Source organism: Bubalus bubalis, chromosome 1, assembly GCF_019923935.1.
Source record: "Bubalus bubalis isolate 160015118507 breed Murrah chromosome 1, NDDB_SH_1, whole genome shotgun sequence".
NCBI classification, from domain to species: Eukaryota; Metazoa; Chordata; class Mammalia; order Artiodactyla; family Bovidae; genus Bubalus; species Bubalus bubalis.
The window spans coordinates 62165876-62186800 of record NC_059157.1 but is presented as its reverse complement, the minus strand read 5'-3'; positions in this window follow the sequence as shown (position 1 = coordinate 62186800).

Genomic DNA, 20925 nt, shown 5'->3' with positions numbered 1-20925 from the left:
AAGTAATGGGGTTGGATGCCATGATCTTCAGTTCGGTTCAGTTGCTCAGTCGTGTCCGACTCTTTGCGACCACATGGACTGCAGCACGCCAGGCTTCCCTGTCCATCATCAATTCCTGGAGTTTCTTCAAACTCATGTCCATTGAGTCAGTGATGCTATTCAACCATCTCATCCCCTGTTTGCCCTTCTCCTTCTGCCTTCTATCTTTCCCAGCATCAGGGTCTTTTCTAAAGAGTCGGGTGTTCCTATCAGATGACCAAAATACTGGAACCATGATGTTAGTTTTTTTAATATTTAGTTTCAAGCTGGCTCTTTCACTCTCCCCCTTCACCCTCATCAAGAGACTCTTTAGTTCCTCTTCATTGTTCCTAGTTCCTCAAGGACTGACAGCTATAAAAATCATGTCCCAGGTGGCTATGCATGTGACCTGTGACACCAACTCATGAATCTTGGCTCACCACCCTACAGACACACACACACACACACACACACACACACACACACAAACTTTCAGCCTTTATAAAAATGACCCAACTCATTAAACTACCAGACTAAAAAAAAATTGAAATTAATTTCTCTATATGTGTGTGTGTTCAGTTGTGTCCAACTCTTTGTGAGCCCATGGACTGTAGCCTGCCAGGCACCTCTGTCCATAGAATTTTCCAAGCAAGTAGACTGGAGTGGGTTGCCATTTCCTTCTCCAGGGAATCTTTCTAACCCAGGGATCAAACCTGTATCTCTTATGTCTCCTGAACTGGCAGGTGAATTCTTCATCATTGTGCTACCTGAGAAACCCAATTTGTGTATATTGCTTATAGTACATGTAGGCTATTGTCAAACTACCAGGGGAGCTGCAAGTTGTTAATGTCTAGTCTAGCAGCAGTTAAGCTAGAGTGGTCTATGCCATTTAAAACTACACCATCTGAGAGGGGCATCACTTAGCCCTTTTTTGAATCACATATATTTAACTTGTGTACTTTAATGTCATCACACTCTCTACAAAACCATGATCAGAAGTACAAATTCATATTGTTTTCTATGATATGTGCTATTTTGATAAATAGAATTGATTTCAAACTTCCAGAAATTTAAAAATATGAACCAATATTGCTTTGATTATTCAACAGTTTAAGTTTCATAGGGAGAAAGAACAGGCAAATATATACTTTTGTACACGCTGGTCATAGTAAACACTCTTTCCAGCAACATAAGAGACTACTCTACACAATTCACCAGATGGTCAATACTGAAAGCGTGCTGATTATGTTCTTTGCAGCCAAAGATGGAGGAGCTCAATACAGTTAGCAAAAACAATACTGAAAGCGTGCTGATTATGTTCTTTGCAGCCAAAGATGGAGGAGCTCAATACAGTTAGCAAAAACAAGACTGGGAGCTGACTGTGACTGACTGTGCTTTTGAACTGTGGTGTTGGAGAAGATTCTTGAGAGTCCCTTGGATCACAAGGAAATCAAGCCAGTCAATCCTAAAGAAAATCAACCTTGAATGTTCATTGGAAGGACTGATGGTGAAGCTCCAATACTTTGGCTACCTGATGCCAAGATCTGACTCATTAGGAAAGACTCTGATGCTGGGAAAGATTGAAGACAAAAGAAGAAGGGGGTGGCAGAGGATGAGATGGTTAAATAGCACCACCAACTCAATAGACATGAATTGGAGAAAAGTCTGGAGATAGTGGAGGACAGAGGAACCTGGAGTGCTACAGTCCATGGAATTACAAAGAGTTGGGCACTACTGAGGACTGAACAATAATATATTTTTTAGAAATATATTGAATATCCAAAGCAATATTCACTTGCTCCTAAAAATATAAACTATTTCACAATCATTTATTTATATATTTATTTTTTCCTTCTCTCAAATGATAGTCATCAAAATAATGCTCTGTTTTTGCTTCCTCAATTTCCCTGCTATCCACACTGTTCTTAACATTGCATTCCATCCTCTCTCTTCCTGCACCAAAATATAAATCTCTATATAGAAATATTATTGAGCTCCTAGGTTTGTGTATAGTTCTAAGATTGCCATTAAGTGCCTCATTTTCTTGGCATCTCTGTGAATTAACACAATCTCCTTAACATTACTCTTTTCTTTCATAATTGTCATTTTTATGCAAATAAATTTTCATGTATCAGAAATAAAAAAATAAGAATAAAGTCATGAGTTTGAAAGTCTTTGAAGAAATTGATATCCATGCTCACTGTTATTAAGAATGTAAAATTGTGGGAACTTTATGGAAAACAGTATGGCATTTCCTCAAAAATTATAAAAATAGGAATACCACATGGGTCATGGTATTTCATGAGTCAGCAATCTATTTCTGGGTATAAATTCAAAAGGTTTGAAATCAGGATCTAGAAGATATATATATATATATATATATATATATATATATATATATATATGTGTATATATATATATATACCCATGTTCACTGAAGTTTTCATGATAACCAAGTATTCATAACAACCAAGATGTAGAAACAAAATAATTGTATGTTGACAGTTGATGATAAGTAAAAAAAATAAATTGTGGTATATATATACAATTGAATTTTTACATTATCTTCAAAGCATTCATGAACTCAATTATATCTTTTTTTTTTTAAGCTAAAATAGTCCCTCATGGCTTAGATGGTAAAGAATCTGCCTGCAATGTGGGAGGCATGGATTTGATCCCTGGGTCAGGAAGATCCCCTGGAGAAGGGAATGGCAAACCACTCCAGTATTCTTGCCTGGGAAAAACCCATGGACAGAGGAGCTTGGTGGGCTACAGTCCATAGCTTTGCAAAGGGTCGGACACAACTGAGTGACTAACACTTTTTTTCTAACTCTGTAGGTCCTCAAACTTTTCACCTCTAGTGACTCCATATCAGAGCAAAGTTGTGTTCAAGGGAGCACCATTTTTGCAGTGACATCCCATATCTTACTATATTGGCATGCCCATTTAATTGTTCATTTTCTCCTCTAAGGGGCCACTTACTGGAGGCCAGAAGCTGTCTTTAATTTTGGCTTGCCTAACTAACCACTAGGATATGCTAGGCAAAGAGAAGGTACATGATAAATCTTTAATTTTTCATGAAAAGTCTGTATTTTCTCTCTCTCTCTTTTTTTTTCCCTCCTTGCTTCATCTCTGCTACCCCTAACTACCCACAGACTAGAATGTCATGGATTGTTTTAACCTAATGTCTTACATGTTTTCTATACTCTTTTCATTGGCGATTATCTATTGCCACACTTTCACTTATTATTTGTGTTTAACAGGCTTATAGAACAGCATCTTCTGTCTTAAGATCCAGTTCTACATTTTAAGATGACTGTATATAAACTGGAATTCTCCAATAAGCTAAGCTTTTCATTCTTCACTATCACCATTTCCCATAAAGCTTTCCCTTGTAACTTTCCTAATACTGCTTAAATAAAGCTCCAAATCAATGAATCTCAAACTCTAGTTATATGTTTAAAATCTACCCTTATTATTCCTTCATATCATTTAAATTATTAGCAGCTATTAATAGCCATTTCCTGCTTCTCTTAGTTTTCATTTTTATGGCTGCTTCTCCACCAAGTTATCACTGCCATCAAAGCAAAACAAATAAAAGCAGCCACTCTAACATATGATTAATATTTCCCCCTCTCAGTTCTAGATCTGATTCTTACCTGCTTAAATACTCTCTTGAACCTTGACAAGGATTACTATTTTTCTACAAAAACTGCATTTCAAACAAAACCCTTAATTGAAAATAGGTCACAAATTATATTGGGGGGGATTATATATTCATTTGGGAACAACCATTTCAGTAGCACCAGCTCTAACAACTTTGGTTAATGAGATGTAATCATAAGTTTACTGAGAATTTGTGGGAAAGTTTTAAGTTTCATGATAAAATGGGAGTGATCTGCTGAAGTCGCCTTCCCACACTTCTGCCTGATTTGTGGAACATAAATGCTTGAATTTCATCAGCCATCTTGATTCCATGAGGAAATCATGGAGAACCTGTAGCCAACATGACTAAAGATAACATAGAGAAATATTTTAATAGCTCAAGTCCTTGGCGACATTTTAAAATAACTGAATAAATGCAGACATTTCTTCTTCCTTGATTTTATGGTATTAAAGAAAAATAAACCTTCACTGGATACCCTTGACGTTGCTGACTTTTTAAACAATGACAATATTCTCAGTGTATTCACTCAAAACCCCTCACATTACAAACTATTCTTTGACTCCAAACTTCAATTTTGTATGCTTTCTTCTAATCACATTTACATTGTACTTCCAAAAGCCAAGGTTACCAATGTTTTGGAAAATCCCACCTGAACTTAATTGCACAGGAATTATAACAAATTGTTTATAGAAAAATACTACCTCCCCCCAAAATAGGGAAATGTTCTTTGTATGCCTGCATGAAATCTTGAAGTAAGTACATTCATGGCAATGAAATGAATTAGTCTTTATTACTTAAAAATTACAAAGAACTAAAATTATTTGGAATTCTGGGATACATAGGGACATTAATGAATTTATGTAGTCTTTATAAAAATTTTTATAAAGATTCATTTCACATATGTGAGACCTCCAGTCTTTCCAGGTCCCTTTAGGTATTTATATAATATTTTGAAATATCAGGCTAGATGAGGAGTATCTATTGTGTAATGACAGCTGCTAAGTAAGTGGAAAGATCTTTTATATGCTTAAAGCCAAAACAGAGAAATAAAACTTCAAAAATCCTGCAAGAGAACATTGGCATTGTCGGCTTTATCCATATTTGATATCTCAAGTATGTAAATCATTTCAGGCTTTGCAACACAAAGTTGTTACAGAGATAAACATAGTTAATTTCAGCTATACTGTGATCAATGGCATGATGATTAAATCAGTCGAATATGAATACCTCTGTGCTGTGCTGTGTTTAGTTCCTCAGTCATGTCAGATTCTTAGCAACCCCATAGACTGTAGCCCTCCCTGCCCCTCTGTCCATGTGGATTCTCCAGGGAAGAATACTGGAGTGGGTCACCATGTCCTCCTCCAGGGGATCGTTCCAACCCAGGAATTGAACCAGGGTCTCCTGCATTGGAGGCAGCTTCTTTTAACAGCTGAGCTATTTATCAAGGAAGCCCACAAATACTTCTACCTCATTGGAAATGTGGAAGAAGAAACAATAACAATATAAAACTGCAAGGTCAAGTTGAAAGTTGTCTGTTATCCTTCCTGATTAATAAACCTTATGCCAATATTAACTGTGTGGTCCTCTAAATTGCCATCTTTATTTTATTTCAATAAGGGAGGAGGTTATTTAGAAATTGCATTTTCCATTATAAGCATTTATTTTTCTTGCTCAAGTATAATTCAAATGAACTCTGATTTGATATAGCAGGAGAACGAGGGAAGGGAAAATAAAAGACTCATGACAGGGAATAGAAAATTAATTGGTAGCAATTCCCTAAAAATTAAATGACTAGGGATGTTCCAAAGGGCAATGAGAAAGGTAGTCATCCTAGGCATTTTGCAATAATCACTTCTTCCTTTCTAAAGGAATGTTAGAATGAGTTAGAAGTCATTGATAGTACATTGGTAGATGAAAGTATTAGCAGGAGCAAAAATAATAATAATAATGGTATTAGCAACGGGAACAGGTAAACTCTGAGTGTGAGGGAACAAGCACACTCGGAGTGCTTCCCTCTTTTTAAGTAGAAGAGATGATGGAAATCTTTCTTAAAACTCTGAGATCATAAGCAGCACATGTATATGTTTTGGAGGTCAAGTGCCCTTTGGTTTAATAGCCCAGTATTTAGAATAAAAAATCCAATAAAGGAGAGCTTTGGAAGATGCATTTTTTGACAAAATGTTTGAAATACACAAAAAAATATGTGTAAAATATGTCAAAACCATTAGGCATAAGATAGAATTGAACACCTATGGAGCAAAAAACAATACAACTATCAGTTTCACTGTAATGACTCTCTATTTCTCCCATGTTCCATGGTCACCATCCTTGCATCATTCCACATAAAAAATACTGACATAAATTATTTGTTTTTCAGCTTTTTGCTTTTCTCCTTCATAGTTGTATTACCTGTGTGAGTAACTTTATTTAGTTTTGTTTGCATCTAGTTATTATAAAAATGGCTTCATGCTCTAAGGCTTTAAGTTATAAAAATGACTTTTTTTTTTCTGGGTGGAATATATATGTAAAATTTATGAAGCCGTATTTCATTTCCTTTAAGTGTATTAGTGAAAATTGTTGCCACAAGCCATGTGCTATGCTGGGATTCATGACCTCCAGAGGAGAAGATTTTGATCTGGGGCCAGAGACCAGGCTTGACCACTCGGAGCTTTTTGTATAATGGAGTTTTATTTAGGTATAAAAGAGATAGGAAAGCTTATAACATAGACATCAAAAGCGGGTAGAAAGATTGCCCCTTGCTAGTTTTGCCTGGAGAATCCCAGGGACGGGGGAACCTAGTGGGCTTCTGTCTATGGGGTCGCACAGAGTCGGACACGACTGAAGCGACTTAGCAGCAGCAGCAGCAGTTTTTAGCAAGGCAGTCTATGTCTGTTGCTTCCCTTGTGGCTCAGCTGATAAAAAATCCACCTGCAATGTGGGAGAGCTGGGTTTGATCCCTGGGTTAGGAAGATCCCCTGGAGAAAGGAAAGGCTACCCACTCTAGTATCCTGGCCTGGAGAATTCCATGGACTACGGTCCATGGGGTCACAGAGTTAGACACAAGTAAATGACCTTAACTTTATGTTTGTTGCTGCTGCTAAGTCACTTCAGTTGTTTCCGACTCCGTGTGACCCCATAGACGGCAGCCCACCAGGCTCTCCCGTCCCTGGGATTCTCCAGGCAAGAACACTGGAGTGGGTTGCCATTTCCTTCTCCAATGCATGAAAGTGAAAGTGAAGTCGCTCAGTCATGTCCGACTCTTAGCGATCCCATGGACTGCAGCCTATCAGGCTCCTCGGTCCATGGGATTTTCCAGGTAAGAGTACTGGAGTGGGGTGCCATTGCCTTTGCTTCTAATCAGATAAGGGACACACCTCGAGGTTGAAGGAGTTTCACCAGTTTCTCCCACAGTATGCATTTTTTTGAGATAGAATGGGATGGGGTGTGTCATCCCCAGCTATATAACAATTGACAAGAATACTGATTTGTGGAGCCATTATCAGCCCAAGGCTTGAGAAAAGGAAAAAAAAAAAAAAAAAAAAAGTTAGTCTTAGGTAGAGCCATTTTGAAGAAAGGCAGATTCTAAAGCAAATACATAGTTTCATTAACATAGCTGAGGAAAAACATTTCCATAAGAAAAATGCATTGGTAAGATCAAGGTTTGAGAAAAGTTCAGGCAGACCCAGGTGTTATCAAAAGAAGCATTTTTTAATTTTGTGTAGAGAAGGGAAAAAAAAAATCATGCCACTTGCAGTTTCTTTCCTCCTACTGCTTGGGGACCTCTGGCCTTCCTTCTTGTTACCTTCTCATTAGTTTCTCAGTGGACACATTTAAGAGTTTTTAGGGTATAGGGTATATAGCTATGATTTGTTGGGTCACTGGACTGCTTTCATAATAAAATGGGTTGTTCAGACATTGCTACTCAAAAATTCTACATGGTGTTTTCAAAATGTAAAACCAATAGTCTAATATATTAAGTTATTTAAGAAAAATACTGAATAACATTTTAAGAAATATAAAAATGCTGCTGCAATTAACTAAAATGTCTCATGCAAAAGTTCATCCTGACCTAAATTGCAAGAATATCTTGACTGGCTATTTAGAAATCTATAGGAAGAGTCATTAATTGCTATGGGTTTTTTTCACCTAAATGAACATAATTATTTTAAAATACTAATTATTTAATGCTTTGGTAGATCTCAGAACTATAATCAAAATAAATGACAATCTACAGATTGCTTTTTTCCCTGATTATTTCATCAGGAAATATCATTCTAAATTAATAAAACCTGCCTTAAAAATCACATCTCTTTCTACTTCAAAGAAAGATACAAGAAAATAAAAGCTTACATTTTTACTCACATGTTGCTTTTGTATTGTTCTATTCTGATATAGACAAAAGGTATACTTTTAGATAATGATTGTTATTAAGCTTTAGAAAAATCCATTCTTCATTATTATTCTACCAAACCTTTAGTTTTGCTATGGATATATATCCAGTCAGCCCCTGTGACTCATACTTATTGATGAGAAGAGTTTTTAGGTATGCAGTTATGATTGAGAGTACAACAATCATCCATCTAGAAACACTTTATCAACGGAAGGGACAAGTGGTAATGGAGACTTCTTTTTATAAGGATAGAGCAATCATGCTTGATAAAACTGAACAAAATGATGTTTTAAATCATCATATAAATTCTATCTGCAACACCCTGGACTTCAGAGCACACCTGAACGTTGATTTGATTATGAGTATTAGAGTGAAATAAGCTAAGTGGTTAAAAGAGGTAGAATGCATAAAAATGCAAAATTTTTTGAAAAGTAGGATTTTCCTGCTAGTTGCCAACCAGACTTTTATGTGCTGTCTAAGATGCTTGAACTGTGATTGAACAGGTTAGAAAACGAGCCTGCCAGTGCTGTCACTGTGTATTCTCTATCTCCCGGAAGAAATCTCCCAGGGCTCCTGTTAATCTGCACTTCTCTGTGTTCTGCATCGGCAGACACTCATCTTTGTTCTTAGACCACCTTTATTTCACTGGGGCACCGTGAGTGATTTTTGCCACCTTTCCAAGCAGCTCAAAGTTTCTAAGCAACTCGAGAGGCTCTGTGGTTAAGTGCAAACACTAGTGTCTCATTTATCTGAGGTCAGTACATACCACAAAGGACATGCCTTGGGATGGTTATATTTTAGCTGAGGATTTAAAAATGTCTCCACACTTCCAAAAGCAATGTCAGGAGTCCTATAGATAAGAAATAGACAGGAGGTTCTGAAGCACTGTGGGCCACCCAAAAATGTGATAGGGTTCCAAAAATGTAGATCCCACAGATTTCCTGGTTAAGTGTGAGGTGAAGACAAGTCAAACATTAGCACTTGAATATGTAGAATGATACCAGGATTCCTCCATATATAAAGTGTGTATTTACAGAAGAGAAGGACTATAATTACAGTACTTAACACCACCACCACCAGTAGAAGCTGTAACCAACTTTGATATGTTATAGTAATACCAAACTTATTTCAGCTTATTTCAAAAATAACTTCTTTTATAAAATGATCTTTGTTTTCTTATGTATAATCATGTGACTTTATAATACACAGAATATGGAATGCATGGTAAATGAGCTTTCATGAGATACAAGGATTACTCCCCTGTGGTTTAAGTAACATTTTTATTTTGGAAAACTTTTGTATATAAAGCTTGCCAAAGATGAAACAGAGCGTTTCCGTATACCCTTGACCTAGTTTCTTCTAATATAGTAACACTGACATAACTATGGTACCTATGTCAAGCTAAGAGATTAACAATGGCACCTTACTTCTTGCTAAACTTCAGGTTTTATTTAGACATTAGCAATTTTTTTCCCCCAACTGTATGCTTTTTGTCTGTTCCCAGGAACTATTTAAGGATAATGCATTGTGTTTAGTCATCTGTGTCTTCTTAGTCTCCTGGGATTGTGACGGTTTATCAATCTTTCTTTGCCTTTAATGACCTTGACAGTTTTGAAGTGAACCAGTCCAAGATTTTGCTGTTTCCCTCAGTTGGGATGTGTCTCATATCTTCCTTATATTTAGCCTGGGGTCACTGGACTTTAAGAAGTAAAGCACCAAGGTGAAATGTCCTTCTCACCCTATCACATGATGGGCTGTATCAATGACAGAATGGGGAACATGATATCAGCATAGCTCACCACTGGTGATGTTAAACTTGATCACTCGATTGAGATCCTGTCTGCTAGGTCTTTCATTCTAAAGTTGCTATTTCATTCATATTCACTAAGACTATTCCACGCTCAAGGATAGGTTAAGAGGATTAAAATATACATCCTGTAGGGGGCAGTATATACATATTATAAAGAATTTCGTAAAACATTTTTCTCTTTTTTTTTTCCTCCAGTATTTATATCATGTTCTTATTTATTTGTGTATTTGGAGTTACAATCCAATACTACATCATTTTCTTGTTGTTCAAATTGGTCTAAGTTTACCCTTCTGTAGCTCTTTCAGCTTAGCTCCTGCATCCTCTTCCATCCTATTGACTTGTGTCCTTCCTTTTCATTTTTGAACACTTCCTGTTTTCTGTTTTCTGAGATATTCCAGGCTCACCTTGCATGTTCCCTATTCCAGCACTATAATCAATAACTTCCCGAAAGAGGCCTAGTTCCTTTTGTTGGAGAAAAATATTTAGAAATGATGATCGATTGGGATCTTCCTTCTTTTAGGCCCACTCAGCAAACTGAATTTAGAAATATATGCTTGTAGATTAAACTGTGTATGTTCACATATTTATAAATATTTTCCTATTTATCTGTTTTGTTTACCTATTAACATGATTTTATATCAATGTTTGCAACCCTAGTCTAACATCACAGGGTTTCTTCTAGTCTTACTTTCCTAATTTCTTTGTAATTTTCTCCACTCTCTGATAGTGTAAATCTAGCTTCAATTACCTAAAATTTATTTACCTGTTTTTTCAACTCTAGTACTGATGTAAAAGTTCTTTCAGAATTTTAAATCCTTCAGTTCAGTTCAGCTCAGTTCAGTCACTCAGTCGTGTCCGACTCTTTGCGACCCCATGAATTGCAGCATGCCAGGCCTCCCTGTCCATCACCAACTCCCGGAGTTCACTCAGACTCACGTCCATCGAGTAAGTGATGCCATCCAGCCATCTCATCCTCTGTAGTCCCCTTCTCCTCCTGTCCCCAATCCCTCCCAGCATCAGCGTCTTTTCCAATGAGTCAACTCTTCACATGAGGTGGCCAAAGTACTGGACTTTCAGCTTTAGCATCATTCCTTCCAAAGAACACCCAGGACTGATCTCCTTTAGAATGGACTGGTTGGATCTCCTTGCAGTCCAAGAGACTCTCAAGAGTCTTCTCCAACACCACAGTTCAAAAGCATCAATTCTTCAGCACTCAGCTTTCTTCACAGTCCAACTCTCACATCTATACAAAACTACTGGAAAAACCATAGCCTTGACTAGACGGACCTTTGTTGGCAAAGTAATGTCTCTGCTTTTCATTAAATCCTTAGCTTTGTGAAAAACAAACTTACAAACTCTAGTACAAGATTTTTGCATACAGTTTATAATTGTTGTACATTTTCCAATCAAAATGCTGTCATCCAAAATTCCTGAGGTCACCTTTACTTTTCCCTTTCTTTTATGCCTTCTGTGAAATTATACCATACATTGACAGTATAGATTGAATGATCACAATCTGCCTTCCACCCCAAGAGCCTCCAAAATTCTCTTTTTTTTTTTTTCACGTAATACATTTTACTGCACTTCACTTTTACAGACATTGCATTTTCTACAAATTAAAGATTTGTGGTAACTGTAAATTGAGCAAGTTTCTTGGCACCATTTCCAAGAAATGGACTTGCATGTCCAATAGCATTTGCTTACTTTGTGTCTCTGGATCACATTTGGATGACTCTCATAATATTATAAATTTCTTATGTTCTCATTATATTTGTGATGCTTATCGCTGTGATCAGTAGCCTTTTATATTACTACTACAACTATCTGGAGGCTCAGAAGATGGTTAGCATTTTTTAGCAATAAGGTTCAAAATGAAGTATGACGTTGTTTATTAGACATAATGTTATTACACACTTAATAGACTACAGCATGGTGGTGGTGGTTTAGTCACTAAGTCATGTCCGACTCTTGCGAACCTATGGACTGTAGCCCACCAGGCTTCTCTGTCCATGGGATTTTCCAGGCAATAATACTGGAGTGGGTTGCCATTTCCTTCTCCAGGGGATCTTCCCAAACCCAGGAATCGAACCCAGGTCTCCTACACTGCAGACAGATTCTTTACCAACTGAACTGCCAGGGAATTCCTACTGTAATGGGAATACATAGTCCTATTTCACTACGCTGTAATCTAGATTACAGCATAATGTAAGTATAACTTTTATATACAAAAAAAAATTGTGCAACTTGATTTAGTGTGATATTTGCTTTATTGTGGTGGTCTGGAAGTAAAACCACATATCTCAGAATATCTCCAAGGCTTTCTTATATTTTTAATATTTTATTGAAGTATAGTTGATCCCCAACGTTGTCTTAATTTGTGTTATACAGCAGAGTAATTCAGTTATCATATGTGTGTGTGTATATATATATATATATATATATTCTTTTTCATATTCCTTCCCATTATGGTTTATCAGAGGATATTGAATATAATTCCTTGTACAGTAGGACCCTGTTTATCCTTCTTGTGTATACTAGCTTGCATCTACAAGTTATACCTGTATTAAAGTTCACTCTTCATGATGTGTAGCACTACGTGTTTTGACAGGTGCATAAAATACCCACTACACAAGTGTTATACAGAACACCTTCTGCTTTTACTGACAAAAATTTACAATTTACACATGTTACTTCCATCTGGAATACCATGTTGCAGTCCTCTTTTCCAGGTAAAAATATGTTATCCGTTTAAGATTCAACACAAGCATCACCATCTTATTGTGGATTCTTAGATTCAGGAGCCTTTAGAATCTTCTGCCTGTAGACTTCATTTCAGCTGTATGTAGTCTGAATGTCAGTTTATCTTCATGTTTTCTCACCCTACTTGTTATCTGTGCACAATAATGCTTAGAGTAGAACCTGAAGGGATTATAGCTGGTGCTCACTCATGCTACTGAAACTGATAATAATTAGTTTACCAATTTCCTCCAGTTAGGCAAAAACCGTACCCATGTCTTAATATTCCTTGGTTTTGTTTTCCTTTGGCATGAGATGCTCTTCTATCTGTTTATTTGCCATCCATCACTCGACAGTCTTTCTCTCTACCCTTTACCGTCTACAGATCACTCTACAGTGATCACTTATCACTCTAGGTGATATTTCTTAATTCCAATTCTTTTCCCAGCCCTCAGGCTACCCTTCCTGGTGTTGATCCCTGCTCTTTATACAATTATTAGATGTTGTTATTTACAGGTAACCTATCCTTAGTTTACAGAGAATATAGTCTCCCTGGAAATTCTCAGACTTGCCTAGAATAACTCTGACAGGAATAAATTAATAACAAATAAAAATATACCTTCATCCACAGCTTAAGTAGTGAATTGTATATTTTCATGTTCAGCTACCTACAGGGAAACTCCATTACAAAAACAACTTAAAATTATCATTGACTGAGGAAGATTCTCTCTGCTTCTGTTCCTCCTTTATATGGGCCATACTGACTGAGAATTGGCAATTAGAAATCAGAAATCTGGACAATAATTTGCAAATTCAAATATAAAAGTTCATCAATCCCTTTCCAATTACCACCTTTCTGTATTCTTTCAGCAATAATTATTTAATCCCATCACAATTATTAATGTATTGATCTTACCAACTTTTTAAGATCACTTATCCCTCACCTACCAATGCTCAGAGTTACTACCTTTACCCAGAATGCATTTCATGGGTGGGGGTTCCAATTTTTCTCTTCCCTTCACCCTGACGTCCCTTATCACTTTGGTATTTGGTTTACTCATTTGAAAGAATAAACATACTTTCATTCATTCTGACACAAAATCATACTAATCAATCCCTCCCTAATTGTAACACAACTTCCTTAAATGCAGCTCTTAACTTTTTAATTCTCCTGAAAGGTGATTCTCTCATATGAAGTTTATTACTCATTTTCTGATCCATACTACTCAGATATTAACTTAGAATCACAGATTATCATATTAACTCATTCTTTTCTTTGAAACATTTTTTTTAACTTTTTGAATTAAGATAGAGTCCTTTTTGGTAATTTAAGCAATTTTAAGCATTTATTTAATGTGTATGTATATCCACGCGTATGTGTGTATTTGGTAACCATGAATGCTGCCCTTTATTATTATGGAATTACTAGTAACTCGTTTCCTTTAATGGCTTGTAAGCCCTCTTTAACTAATCTTATTATTTACAGAAATGTCCAACTGTGTGTGTGTATGTGGGGGTGTGAAACTGATGATCTGTAATAATTTTATGGTACTGTATTTTTTTTTTTTAACAGAGTTAGGGCTGTATGTATCTGGAAAGAAATATCCTGACAAAATCAGAGAAAGGGAAAGCACTCACACATTACATTTATACAATCAAAACACAAATATGCTAAATATTAGAAACATCCAATGGAGTTAAGGACCTGATCAATACCAGATGGAATTATATTGAATTAGAGGAGAAAAGAAAGATGTGTGTCTAATGTATTTTGTTTTCATTGATGTTAATGGACTTTTTCTTAAAACAGCTTTACATTTACAGAACAGTTGAAAAGATCATAGAGAGAATTTCCGTTTACTCCACATCCAGTTCCCCTATATTAATATTTTGCATTAGTATGGTATGTTTGCTATAGTTAATGAACAAAATGTTTTACCTTAATATGAACGAGGGTCCACAGTTTATTTATATTTCCCTGAATTTTACCTATATTATTTTTATGTTCCAGAATCCCATCCCAGATACCATCTGACATTTACATGATCTGTTCCTTTAGACTGTTCTTGTGGCAGTTTCTCAAATGTTCCTTTTTTTTTTTTTTTTTTAAACATTGAGTGTTTCCACAATTAATTTTTTAAATGCTATTTAATTAAATACTTGAAAGTATAACTTGTGGTGGGGGGGGAAACAAAACTGCACTTCATGATTTCTAGAATCTGATGATATTAAATTCTTTAGGAAACTCAGTCCATTTACATGTCAGCAATCTTCAAAGAGAAAACAACTGCCTGTAGCAATTGTATGGTTCTATAGAAAAATATTGTTCACCTTCTTTTACATGGCCTTAGGCAATTTTGAAGCAATTTAACAATCTTTGCCAATGAACTCTTTATTTATATAGTATATTACAGTGCCATTTTTAATAAAAGATAAGTCAACTCATTGAATAACTTTCTTTTGAGGTATATAGCTGCTTTCTATTTCACCTGAAATCAAGCAAGTATTTCAAGATGCACAGAGTTTGAATCTAAATTCTACTTGTTTTTCTTTCACATCATTCTCCTGTAGGGGATAATTTAATTTTCTTGATATTTGTTTTATAAAGACCTACAGAAAATAGCAAGTAAAAGAAAATGTTTGATGCTGTGGAATTACATATTTGTGCCATGAAAATTGGTGTCAGGGTGACACATAGAACTCTCTGTTCATCAACAAGTGGGAATGTATTAACTGCTTAATCTGTGCCTGAAGAATAAATACATAGGATACAAAAGTTAACATAAATGGCTCCTTTTCAGGGCATACTGCTGTCCCATGATTCAGTCATACACATTCCAGCCACACATAATTATTGAATGTCTACTGTCTGATACGAATAAAGTGATGGCACCCCACTCCAGTACTCTTGCCTGGAAAATCTCTTGGATGGAGGAGCCTGGTAGGCTGCAGTCCATGGGGTCGCTACCAGTCTGACATGACTGAACGACTTCACTTTCACTTCTCACTTTCATGCATTGGAGAAGGAAATGGCAATCCACTCCAGTGTTCTTGCCTGGAGAATCCCAGGGACAGCAGAGCCTGGTGGGCTGCCGTCTATCGGGTCGCACAGAGTTGGACACCACTGAAGCGACTTAGCAGCAGCAGCAGCAGCACTGTCTGACAAGGTCTGTGATGGGCCTTAAATACTTAAAAAGTTACTTTCCTTGGTGAGCTTGCAACTTATAGGAAGAATACAAATTATTTCAATTTTTTTTATCTTTACACAAAAATATACAGTGGTTGCTATAGGTATATAATTGGCTTTTGCCTAAACTTTAAAGGAAAAGTTTGGGCTTTAAAAAAAAACAAACAACTGGGACGACCCAGAGGGATGGAATGGGGAGGGAGGAGGGAGGAGGGTTCAGGATGGGGAACACATGTATACCTGTGGCGGATTCATTTTTATATTTGGCAAAACTAATACAAATATGTAAAGTTTAAAAATAAAATAAAATTTAAAAAAATAAAAAAAAATTGACACCAAACAAACAAACAAACAAACAACTTTAAAGGGCCTAAGCTTTATAAGAAAAGTGTAATCTACATTCACACCTAACACTGTAACAGTACTAAAGAAAAACCTTTCTCTTCAGATGCCCACAAAATTTATACCCACCTACCATTAATAGTTTTGTGCCAGAAAGTTTCTGGGAATAAAAATCAAAGTTGTGTGTCTGAATTCTGGCCAAGATGTGATTTTTGTCATGCAGATGGCACTCCCGTGCAGTGCCTGGTGTTCATCCCATTGCCATCCTGAAAAATGAGCACAAGAAGAGTAAATGAAATTTGATTAGCAAGTCTTCTTTTTTAAACAGATGTTGTGCCTGATATAAATTATTCTTTTAGAATTTCTAGCATATGCCAAAGTATTTATCACAGATTAACTGCATAAACTTGCATGCTATTACCAAGCCTTCTGAGTGTGAAAATGGATGGCTGCATTTTTCACAGTTCTGATCAAAAGATACACAATGTTGTATAATTATAATTCAGATAAGAAAACTATATTTTAAAGTGCAATAAATTATTATATGAAAAAATGGAAACATTTTCTAGGTTCTTTTATTTTTTGCCTTATTCAAAGGTACTGGAATAGCTATTTACAATCATTATGCTTTGTATTACAAATGTATCTTAACACTAAACATTTTCTCAGAGTTGTTAAAAAAAAAGTTATTTCTGCTTTTATTTTACATCTGATTGTCCCACCTTTGCAAATGAGGTCTTTAATCCCAGCAGTTTCCTAGTACATTAGTTTTGAATTCATTATTTTGTATTGTTGGTTTGTTAAATATGGTTAAATACGTACTTCCAAATCAAGCAATGATTTACTAAGCATCAAAAGATTTGAAACATAACAATTAAAATAGTGTTTTTAAAATGAATTTACCTGCATTCAATGTTGTTTTAAATCTCATTTGGGCATTTATGCGATTGTACATTGGACAAATGAATAATTTCCTTATATCATGATTAATATTTTTCCCATGTCACCACTGAAATTAAGTTCCTATCTTAAACTGAAATCTTTTAAATGTAAGTACTCAGAGATTTGTACCATTAACAAGGGATGGACTGGATGTTAACATTACACTTGTTTTGTTGGTTTAATATGTAAAATAACTTCTCATTTGGGGGCTAAATTCGAAAAATACAAAAAGGTAATCTATTTTCTCATTAATTTGTTCTGTTGTGGTTTTCTTTATTTTTAAAGAAAATCAAACTGGAAGAAATCAATGTAAGAATGATATTGCTTCCATATAAACTCCAGATTGAGCCTGGTGAGGTTATAGTTACTATGGAAACAGAAGTGTGCTCTTTAAAACAGTTTCTGTCCTAACTACTCTTCTACTTATACTGAGTGATTTCTTCAAAAATAGGACTCATGGGGGTGTAGTTATGAGAAATTGTATTCCCTATAAAGATACATATCCATATAATTTGTTAGGAGTCTCTTCAGCATATGGAGGTTAATTAGATATAAGTGTTGCCAACATGAATTTTATTTATTTTTTCCAACATGAATTTTAAAAGCACAGTATTCCCCCAGTAAAAGAGAATTCAGATGACACTGGAACTGATACAGATACCTCTTAGATTTATGAATCAATATGGAAATATCTTTCAGAAACTGTGGAGATGTTAAATTTATTTTATATCTTAGTCTTGGCCGGTCAAAATGGGTGAATCATGTTTAGAGAATTGCTTCAAAAAAGCCTTTACAATGTTTACAAACATCGAAGTAAATAAGGTTCAGATCCTTACGGTGATGACTTCACACAGTTTTCATTGCCTACTTAGGATTTTTAAGATAGCGGTAGATTATATTAAAACAGTATTTTGATATTTTTATTTTCATCTAATTTCTAGAAAAAGTTACTTTTAAAATATTTATTTTCTCTTGCATAAGAAAATGCTATTGTTGTCACCCAGAGGGGTTTTTTCCATTCATGGTGGTTTTACTGGGCCAGTTGATGACATATAAAGATTCTTTATACAAACAGGAATGAATCTTTAATCATAAACCCACTACTTACTACCTAGGTAACTTGAGGAAAATCACTAAGATTTTCTGATCCTTAATATATTTACCTCCAGTATTGGGATAACAACAAAAGCTAACCATTTTGCTTTTTTATTATGGCAACTAAAAATAAAAATGACAGTTATATTAGACTGGGCTACTATAACAAAGTTTCATAGGCTGAATGGCTTAGACAGCACAAGTGCATTTCCTCTTGAAAGTGCCTTGGACTGCAAGAAGCTCAAACCAGTCAATCCTAAAGGAAATCAACCTTGACTATTCATTGGAAGGACTGATGATGAAGCTGAAGCTCTAACACTTTGGCCACCTGATGCAAAGAATTGACTCATTGTATAAGACTCTGGTGCTGGTAAAGGTTGAGGACAGGAGGAGAAGAAGGAGATAGAGGATGAGATGGTTGGATGGCATCACTGACTTAATGGACATGAATTTTAGCAAACTCCAGGAGATAGTAAATGACAAGGATGCCTGGTGTGCTGCAGTTCATGGGATCACAGTGTCAGACACAACTGAGCAACTGAAAAACAACAACAAAACAAAGTTTCACAGTTTCACATGCCTCAGATAGCAGGCATGTATTTCCTCACAGTTCTGGAGGCTGCCAGTCCACACTCATGTTACTATCAGACTTAGTATTTGATGAGACTTCTCTTTCTGGCTTTGTAGATAGCCTCTTGTCACTGTGTATTCAAGTGGTCTTTCTTCTGTGAGCATCAGAGAGCTCTCTTGTTCTCTTCCTCTTATTGTTGTTTAGTTGCTCAGTTTTGTCTGACTCTTTGCAACCCCATGGACTGCAGCATTCCTCTTCTTATAAGAGCATCAATCTTACTGTATTAAGGTCTCATCCTTATGATCTCATTAACATTTATGACCCTCTTATAGATCCTGTCTTCTAATATAGTCATATACAGGCTTAGGGCTTCAACACAGGAATTGTAGTGGGGGACACAATACACTCCATAAAAACAGTGCTCTACAAAACTATAAATTACAGAATAGCAATTAATGGCATTATTATTTCTATTTTCTTTCTCTTGTGTGGGAATATCTCCCTTAGGAAATTAATGACTAATATTATAGCTTCATCCAAGCTGTTGCTCAAGTTGCAAACTCTATACACAGTCTTTCTTTTAATATATGCTCTAGTCAACCGACCACTTTAAACAAAAAATGAAGTGGAGAATGTCACTTTTTTCAAATGTCACTTTAAGAACTGTGGCCCTTTGTCAGTTTAGAGTAATGGTATTTCCCAGTTAATATTTCTTCTCTTGATTACTAGTTACATTATATGCAGCAACCACAACTGGTCACCATCATCAGTTCCCTTTCTTCCAGCTTAAATGATACTCTTATTTTCCATATTTATTTCTCAGTTCGCATTCACCACCATTACACTTTCTTTTGACCACGTTTCTGGTACAGAGTAGCTCATGAAATAGAAAATAGTTACTTTTTGATGTAGGTAGAGAAGATATATGTTGGAAGGAATAAAGGATTCAAAGAGGTCACTACTGCGTCTGCATTTTGAGGTGACCCTCTACAACCCTGCCTCACTGAAGTAGAAAGAACAGCCAGGACACTCAAAGCCTGAATGGTTTTCATTATAACCATGCCCCAGAGACATGAACTTGTTATATTGGGCCACATTATGGTTCCATTATAATTGGGACTCAAAGTAACATACTAAGCAAAAACCACTTATGAGTATTAAGACTTAGTTTTCTCCCTGCCCATTTTATAAAAATATTTTAAAACAAACCTATTATGTCTTTGTGCAGAAATACCCACTGAGTAGAGTGACATTGTTTTAAGTATCTAGGAGATTCTTGAGAAAGTATGACCTTGAGAAAATGTATTTCTTGTCACTGAGCAGTCGATATGCAGAGGATGCAGCAATTGCTGTGACAGGACTAACCTGCCACATGACAGAAACTTGATGACAATAAATGACTATGGAAAAAATTAATTTGGCAGGTAATGAATCATCATAAGCTTTACATCAAAAGGTAAAGACCATATCCTTATAACTCTTCTGTAAGGTTATGAGTACAAGTTGAAGCACAACTAAACTTTTTTATATTGAATGAATAAAAGGGTAAGTGAAGGAATAATGAATATGTAAGAGAGAACTTACACTGTAGTATCTTGCATCATTTTATTAAAGTTTTCCTGGTCAGTGGCTTAATTAAGAAGGAATGTACTGTCTTAAGAATAAAACTCATTGATTTTTATTTGTAATGATTCTATTTCATTATGGTTGATTGAAGAACATATTAAAACATGATAGAGAGCAATAAGAACATACATATCTTCTGTAAATCTGAAAGCATTGTCTAATACTATACCTGAAAATATAAAAGCAGCCCATTTTCTTTCATTTTGTATTATGTTGACACAGCCTTATGTTATTTTTCCTCCTTTTGAGCTCTTTGCACCATGTTCTGCTCTCCCCATGGTTTTCATAACATCTGGGAAAGTTAACCTGCTTTATGTGCTTGCATGCATTCTAAGTCATTTCAGTCATGTCCAACTCTATGCAACCCTGTGGACTGAAGCCCACTAGGCTCCTCAGTCCATGGGATTCTCCAGGTAAGAATACTGGAATGGGTTGCCAAGCCCCCATCCAAGGGATATTCTCAACCAGGGATTGAACCCGCATCTCTTGTCTCCTGCGTTGGCAGGCAGTTTCTTTATTTAGCAACACCTAGGAAGCCCAA